Genomic DNA, 7,252 nt, shown 5'->3' with positions numbered 1-7,252 from the left:
TAAGGAATGCAGTTAGATGATGTGAATCCTCCATCAACTCAAGCTGATGGTACACTGACCTAAGATACAAAGTTTAGAAAACTATCCAATTCTTTGGCACACATTCTCATTAAGTAAGACCGGCTTTCTGCTTCTAGGATTCAACATTGTCTTTGACTTCCATTGGTCTTTCCATCCTAGTACATTCACATATTTGGGAACCACATACAGCTTGATCTGAGAATTCCTGTTCTTGAATGTGATATTCACTTCAACATACCCTAGGATATTCATTGTGGAACCATCTAAACTTTCCACTATAATATCAGACTCATTTAATTCATTCATTCTCCACACATCCCTACATTTCTCCAGAAAATACTGCTGGCTAATAATAGTCCATGGGGATCCTGAGACTGCTATCTTTTTTAGATCCTTCCCTAGTATTTTCACATTACATTTGAGAGGATTTTTTAACTTCACAATTCTCAAAATCATCTCCAACTCCCTTCATAGTCAACACCATACCTATCCCAGTCTCATACTGTACTCACAATCACACTCACAACTTTCACCCTCAATACTATTCCCATCATTCACAAAAGATATCTTTGTCCTCTAGTTAGAAAACCCTTTATTTAAGTCTTGGCATACACGTGCACAATATCCTATTCACTCACATTTCTTACACTCCTTTCCTCGAGCAGGACATTGGGAAAAAAGAAGCGAAATGATTAGTGCTACCACACATAAAACATTGATTTGTCATATTTCTTTCCTTGCTGCATACTTGTATTACTATAGCTTAATGCACATTCACCATTACCACCGCACAGCTTATTACTCGTATGTATAGACCTAATCCATCTCACAGATTGTTCCTGTGCATTAGAAATAGTTATAACGTCCAATAGTTCCCCACAAAGCCACCTCTCCCCATGTGCCAGCTCCCCACGACGACTCTGGCTGCCCCTACCTGGTTGCAGACCTCCATCCAATCTCGTGTGCAGGGCTGCCACGTCCAGCCCTCCAGCAGGTTCTCCCCGCTTGCCTCTGCTTCCTGCGTAATCATAAGGGTCGCAAGTGCGCCGCGTGGCCCACTGTCTGCTGTCTTAGCCACTGTATCCCTTTTCAGCCACTGCACCTTTCTTAGCAGCATTGTGTGTCCCAGTTTTGCCACTGTATTCTCAGTCAGCAGTAGCAATTACCTTCCGTAGCCCTGTGTTTCATATTGTTTAGCCACTGTGTTTTTAACCATGTTTTACCTCTTGTTGACCATAATAGTCAGCCAGCCTTTGATCTGTTACCAGCTAGCCCCCTGCACGATCCCGATTTTCCTGCCATTTTCTCTGCTCTGCCGCTAGCCCACCTCCAGCCATCCGGCTCCCCTCCCTCCCCCAGGACGTACTTAAAGGAGGCCACAGGGCGGCCGCACCAAAGGCAAGCTCGTCTGCACCTGTCCGTGCCCAGCGCCAGGAGCCTGGGATCTCCCACTATTCACCAGTACTCCACCACCTAGCTGAGGGCCTTTGCCACTGGAAGGCACAACAACAACTTCTGCAGCGCCTCTCCACTGTCCACGGAGGGTCCGTTCGCCTGCCTCCACTGCTGTTTCATCTGCAACAACGAAGCACCTACTGAGCCCGCACTACTAACTTCATGCAAAAGAAACAGCTCCAATGCCTGCTGCTCTATATCCGATCCCTCGGCAAACATGCCACGCGGGTCACCATAACCACGCACAACTTGGATCTGATGTTCATCACAGAGACCTGGCTCACCCCGGCATCGGCTCCCAACATCACAAGCGCAACCCCTCAAGGCTACATGATGATTCACAGAGAATGCCCCAATAAGCACGGAGGAGACATTGCCATCATCCACGAGTTAAACCTCCAATGCCCCACCACCGAAGACAACACATCACCCATCATGGAACACCTCAATTTTCAAATCTAAACTGATGCAAAATCTATCATCAGAGGAACCCTCGCCTACAGACCCCCGGCCCTCTGCCCTGGGTGCGCCAATGCTATCTGCAACTCCATGTTCCCCCTGAACATCAACTCCCAACACTACAGCTTCATGGGAGACCTCAACTTCCACCTCAACAACATCAACTTCATCAACCTCTTGGACAACATAAGCAACATCGGACTCCATCAACTGGTCACCAGCCCCACGCAAAACTCACCCTGGATCCCTTCTTCACAGCCAGTGACAGAATCAATTTCTCCCACACAATGGAGTAAACTTAGACTAACCACAGTAATGTACACTTCACCATCACAAGCCCCCTGGAACCCTCCTTTGCACTTCCCTAGTCCACTACACCACAGATGGGGAAAAATCACCAAGACCCAATGGACCACAGCCCTCATCACTAACAGACCCAACCCCTCTGATAACCTTGAGCAAGACGTCTGCCACTTCTCTGACTGGATCCTCAACTACGTCAACGCAGTCACCCCTATAAGGAAATCTAACACCTGCAGATCCAACAAGCATACCAGCTGGTGCACACTCAAACTCCAAACCACTAAAGAGAGAATGCAAGCGACTAGAGAGACAATGGTGCACCAGCAAAAAGGCCCACACGCCGCGCCACCTTCAAAGCAGCCCACACGGAGGCGAAGAAGGACGCCCTGATCAACTGCATTGAGATGAATGCCCACTGCAAGAAACTCTTCAGCATCATCAGAGAGTTCACCTGCCTCTCGGCCACTGAGAACACGATCCAACCCTCTCAGGCCTTCTGCGACACCCTAGCAGATTACTTCCACAACAGAATATTGGACATCTAATGCAATTTCGATCCACCAATCTTGACCACCTACACTGGTCAACAACACCCACTGCCACCTGTTAACTGACTGGAATCTGCTAACAACACAGGACACTGCAGCCATCATAAACATTTGCATTCTGGACTTTATGCTTGTTTGATACTAAGTTGAGTGCAGCACAGTAGTGACTCCAACAGACACCTCTTTTTTGTTGCTTTCTGGCTCCTTTCTTACGTCATGGCCCTTTTAGTTTGAATCTGCTTAGAATTCGATCATATATAATAAATTTCTATTTCTGACTTGAGTCATTGCTGAATTTTGCAACAGAGTTGCACCTTGTTACCCTTTGGTGTTGGTGCTGAGCACTTACACCTGTTAAATGAATGTAAAATAAATGTATTTTGGTGCGCTACATAATCAAATTAACTTACAAGCTGTATGAATTATCTCAGTTGGAGACAGAAAAGGCCAGGCTATAGCAGTTTTCAGTTTCGTTGGTTGCTTGTATGCTGCCTGAGACATCTCATGTCAACATTATTTTATATATGTCAGGTTCCATTGGTTTTTACTATGCATAAAGGAGAATTACAATCTTAAAACGTATTGGGCCCTCTGCTTTCCTAATAGTCCAGAGTGTTAAGAGGAGCTCTGATTTTGCAGTAAGTCATATTTCAATGAGCAAACACTTTTTAGGCAAGGCAAGACCTCGACATGGTAGAAATGTTTGTGAGTTCACCTTTGTTACTAGATCTAATGTGATAGTCGGCAAACCTGATTACCCCTGTTATGCAGCACCATAGGTCCAATTTTATCCTGCGAGAAATTACAACTTCTAACGCTGCATCTAAAGACAAGAGAACACTGTAATTAATACTTATGGCAACACTTCTGTTAGGGCAAGTGTTACCATACACAGGAGAGAAGAGGGAGGGTACAGAGTGAGTTGCATTATGAAAGGAAGATAGATCTTCAAATCCTCGTGTAGGTGTCTAAACCTGAGACTCCCCTTTCAAACAAGTCAGGTATGTGTTTTAAGCATATTGTTTCAGACTGTGGTCAATAAAAGAAAATGTCAGAACATACCATGACACACTTGGAACAGTAAAATTGGAATACCTGATATCTGGCTTTAAAACAAGTGCACATATGGAAGAGTTTATACCTGCTACCAAAACCTTAAAAAATGTCATGAAAATGAAAAAGGTGCATAGTTCGCTACAAGATAAATGTGAACATATGGGTATTTGTATAGAAAGGTTTTCTCCAGCCAACATGTCATGTGCATATATGTATGTATGTTAAGATAGTTTAATTCTTTTGCTATAGAAAACAAATCCTCCTTTCAACCTTTGTCCCATCCTTCCTCTCGTTGACTCATCCCAACCCTTTCTGGCTATTGTAAATCGCCAAATATCTTTCTCAAACTTCCCTCCCCTTTTTTAGCCTTGTCACCCAAAACACATACATTACTTACAAATACAACTTACTACTTCCCCTGTCAATTCTGTTCCCATCTTCCTATACCTACTCTAAACCCTGTTAAGGACACTAGAAAAAAGAACACAAACCTAAAACAAATAATGCAATAAAGGAAAATAAATATTAATGGTTTACTAACTATTAACCTGTAACTTGGGGTTCCGGAGTAGCGTGCTACTCGCTGGTAAGCTCTTCAACAACTCGTATGGGGTAGTACGCAATATATAATTACCATTTATAATTACAATAAGTGGTAGAGGTAAAGAAAGGTATCAAAAAGGATTAAGGAGGTGAGATAACAAGTGAGAGAAACCCTTTAGAAAGAGAGGAATAGGAGATGGAGAGGTAAGGTAGTAAATGAATGGTGAGATAAATTGAGAAGTTTGGTGGGGAGAGCTGGGGTTTAGGGAAAGAAATGAGGGAGAGAAAGTTGTGGTAGAGAGAGAAGGAGAGGTGAGAGAAAGGAAGTGGGGGAATGAGGTTTAGAGAGAAGGAGAGGGAGATAGGTGGGTAAGTGAGAAGATAGAGAGGTGACCTAGGGAGATGAGTATCAAGTTGAGCACTGAGGAGCAGAGAGAGGGGTGAAATAGAGGGCTAAGGCAGAGAGAAAGGAAAGAGCAGTAGAAATATGGACAGTGTGTGTTAGAGGGAAATGTGGTTGGGAGAAGTAGATGAGGGCAAGAGAGATTTATTGAGTGAGAGGTTAGAAAAACAGGTGAGGTAGAGTGAGCACAGTTAGAGAAACTGGGGGACTGGGTACAGGAGATGAAGATATAGGGACAAAGAAAGGTATAAAGAGCGCGTGAAGATGAAGAGGTTGGATGAAGTAAAGAGGGACATTAATGCAGAAAGAGGGCTGAGACTCAGAAATCGCTATAAGTGGTCATGAAGGTGACATAAAGGTAGTCAGCGGGGGAGATAGAGAAGTGTGGTTAGAGAGAAGGGCTTAATTAGTGATTGTTGAGGTCATAAGAGATGAGGTACAACAATATATAGAAGTACAAAGAGAGAAGTAGATTATAGAAAAGTGACGTAGAAAGTGATAAAAGAGGTAGCGAGACAGACAAGGTAGAAAGAGGAAGATAAGATGAAGAGATCCAACTAATTTTTATTGTATAAGTAGGCATTGTCTTTCCCAGTCAGTGGTATCAGAAGACTCTACCATGTCAGATCCAAGGCCCTTAGTTAACAAGAGCCAAATTACTTTTGCCAAAAAAGTGCAACATTTAAATGGGTGCGCCCCTGTGAGTGAGAAAAGTTAGAACAAGGTACATAAGGAATGTGTGAAAGCAGAGTTAAGGAGAAATGAAGGTATATTCATGTCCTCTCTTTCATACTACTGTAAAGCGCTCTGATATCTTTTGTGATCTTGTTTGCGCTATTTAAATCTTTATAAATAAATAAAAATGTCACACTTGGGTAAATCCAAGATATGTCATGCTATTAGAGAAGCAATGTAAAGTGTGTTATGCCTTTCAGCAGTCTGTGCAAGAATGAAAGAAATGTCTTAGAATACCTTAATTGACCTATTGATAAGAAGAATCACATGTGAAATACAAAAGAGAAGCTTTAAAAACTTAAAGGGTCCACACCTGTGGCGTTTTTAGAACAAGGGATTACATCCTTGATCAACCCTACCCAATTGTCGCCATGCTTCATCGTTGAATAAACCCATAGTTCCCTAGCTCAACGCCCGCCCCCCTTTGAGCCCCCACTCAATGATTACCAAGTTCCTGAACTATTGGGATAGGGACATGATTTTGCGGGAGGCGAAGAACAAAGGCCAACTTCTGTATCAATCTCATGAGGAAAACTTCAGGCTCAGTTTCCTCCACCAGCCGGCTTTGAGGTGGGGACAGTTATTGGGCGAATGATGCTTCTATTGGGGGGAAGAATGGTGATGGTGGGAGTTGAGGGGAAGGGGGTTTTGTTAATGGGTTCTGTTGTTTTAGCTACAGTTATCTTTTTTGGGCACTACACATGGTGAACACTCCTCACAAAGCTGCCTATCTTATGGACCCACTGCCACCTGCACCCACACTGTAAGGCCTCCTGGTGGTCATTAAGACTCCGGACAACCCATATACCTCTTCACTGGGCTCTGCCCACAACACCACTTGACCCATCCAGATGGCTTTCACAGCTTTGACGTGGAACATTAATAGCTTGTTGGACCATGTTAAAAGGGGCATGATTCTACAGTTCCTCGGCAGAAAAGCCCTCAGGTCACAATACTGCAAGTAAAACACCTCTTGTTAACAAACTGCTCCCTCCTGGTTCGGTATAGGTACTCCGAGTCTATCATACTGGCTGCACCCACGGCTCTTGGGGTGTAGCGATCCTCCTTCATAAATCCTTTCCGATTGCAGTGTCCTCATAACACGTGATGCCATGGGGCAATTTGTGTTGGTAGAGGGTTCGATAGAAGGTACCCACTATAATCTCTTAAGCATATATATCCCTCCACAACTTGCCACCTCTACATTATCCTCTATAAGGGATTTGGCGCTTTCTCTCCCATTCGGCTAACTAATCCTGGGAGGTGACTTCAATGACATCATGGCTACCATGGATTCCCATTGTGGCCCTGGGGCAGAATTCAGAAAGGAGAAGGGCTGGCCACCAGGGCCGCAGGTCAGGGGCTCTGCAACGCCTGGCGGGTCTGGAATCCAGCAGTACACAAATCTGTGGCCCTCAGATCCCTCTCCTGTATAGACCTCTTTCTTCTACTTGCCACAGACCTCCTCTATACACATGGCTCCCACATACTTGTCCGGGGACTCTCTGACCATTCGCCGGTTGCCCTTTGTGTCAGGAACTCTGGGTGGGTGGGTAGGAGGGAGGGAGGGAGGGAGGGAGAATGGTCACTGTGGTGTCTCAATCCCTGGTTCCTAACCAATCACTAGTTAGTCCATACCCTCGAAAAAGATCTAGAAATAAGGGGATTGCCAGAGCTCCTGGGCAGTCGTATGGTGGTGGAGCAAGTTGACTTGCGGCAGCTCTGCCTG

The sequence above is a fragment of the Triturus cristatus genome, chromosome 7 (assembly GCF_964204655.1).
Source record: "Triturus cristatus chromosome 7, aTriCri1.1, whole genome shotgun sequence".
In the NCBI taxonomy this organism is placed as follows: domain Eukaryota; kingdom Metazoa; phylum Chordata; class Amphibia; order Caudata; family Salamandridae; genus Triturus; species Triturus cristatus.
This window is presented reverse-complemented; position numbering follows the sequence as displayed.